Raw genomic sequence first — 1,559 nt, 5'->3', positions numbered from 1 at the left:
GCTTGCCATAAAGGCAGCACATGGGCTGGATCACACTATATATAATTATACAGTAGTCAATAATTTGCAATATAGTGCATACTGCAAATAGAATACTACAGTATGATTATACAGTAGTTATTTCTATCATAATTTGGGTACCCTCGTGCAAGCTTATGCTGGTGCTGCTCTTATATTGAATGAATAGTTTTTCTTCATTAAGCTGATTGAGAAATCAGTCCTCATTACCCCCACAGTATTTATAATGAAAGGGACAGTGAAGTATAAACTTCTCTGTCCCTAGGGGTTAGAAACCCCCTTTCTTTATCTGGAGTCCCTTTGATAAGGGAATTCCTCACATTTAATACTGAGGGGAGGTATCAGCATTTGCTCGCAGGGGATACACAAGTATGTTTTTCCTACTATCCCTTTATAGATTGCTTTCCTAAGCTATTCTGTTAAGATATGACTTTGGATATATTGGTTATCAGTGAGATAATCAATCGTATAATCATTCTGCTTTCCTTTCTTTACAGGAGGAACACCAGATGTCTTGTGTTGCAGCCTTCTGCAAAACTAAGAGTAAGTGTTTTTACGGAAAAATGCATGCAGGTTTCATGCCCCCTGCAATATTATTTCCGAACCCCTGCAGTATTGGAACCCGCAGGCCTGCAAAGTATGTCGGGCCTTATTGTCCGAGGGTTTCAAGAGTCCTAAGTCGGTAGAGACTAGGGATGCAGCTCATTTCAAGCTACGCAACTGGGTGAGAGGCTTTCAGAAAATCTCTCCGGGACCTTACCTGCCTAATGACAAGATGCGTAGGTTACTATTCCCAACAGCAAGTAAGGAAATAGTGGTACCCCAGGCACGAGGTAAATCTCCTGACGGCCAGATAGCCTTTGGGAAGGAGGGCAGAAAGCGCCCACGGGAAGAAGGGGAGAATGTCGGGTTGGAGTTGTCTCCGTCCATACCAGCTCTAGAGCCAGCGGCATCGATATCTCCACCTTCTATCCCTCTATTAGATAGAATGGACCAGTTATGGGCCCAAGTGAGGAATCTAGAAGAAAACTTGTGCAAATACAGCACAAAGCAGAAAGCAAAATGCAATGTAGAGCCTTGTAAAGCTCCACTTGTTGCTCCTCAGGGGTCGTACAAACGACTCATAGATCAAGACCTTCCGACATGCTCCAAAACCAATCCCTTGAGGTTTGCGGAGCTGATGCCGATTTTAAACGGCAAACTCTACATCTCGGAGAAGATGGGTGGTGTTCCTATGAACAAAATCCAGTTTTGGCCAAGCTTTAATGCTTTCCTGAACTGTTTCATTAGACTGAAGGATGAACCAAGGTCAGGAAAAGGAACGGAATCAAAGGAGGTTATAATTCTCGACCATGATAAAGCACAGGCTATCCTATCAAGTAGCATAGAAATGGCGGGTTACTCGGTGTTGAAGGTATTCACACCAGGTAACAGGAACTCTTCCTTTCTTCCTCCTGCTTCAATTTCATTCCCCTTTACGGAGAAGGCATTTAAATAAGTCACCGAGGCAGTAGAGGCAGGTAAACCATGTCCTACACTCA

Source organism: Palaemon carinicauda, chromosome 20 (genome assembly GCF_036898095.1).
Source record: "Palaemon carinicauda isolate YSFRI2023 chromosome 20, ASM3689809v2, whole genome shotgun sequence".
NCBI classification, from domain to species: domain Eukaryota; kingdom Metazoa; phylum Arthropoda; class Malacostraca; order Decapoda; family Palaemonidae; genus Palaemon; species Palaemon carinicauda.
This window is presented reverse-complemented; position numbering follows the sequence as displayed.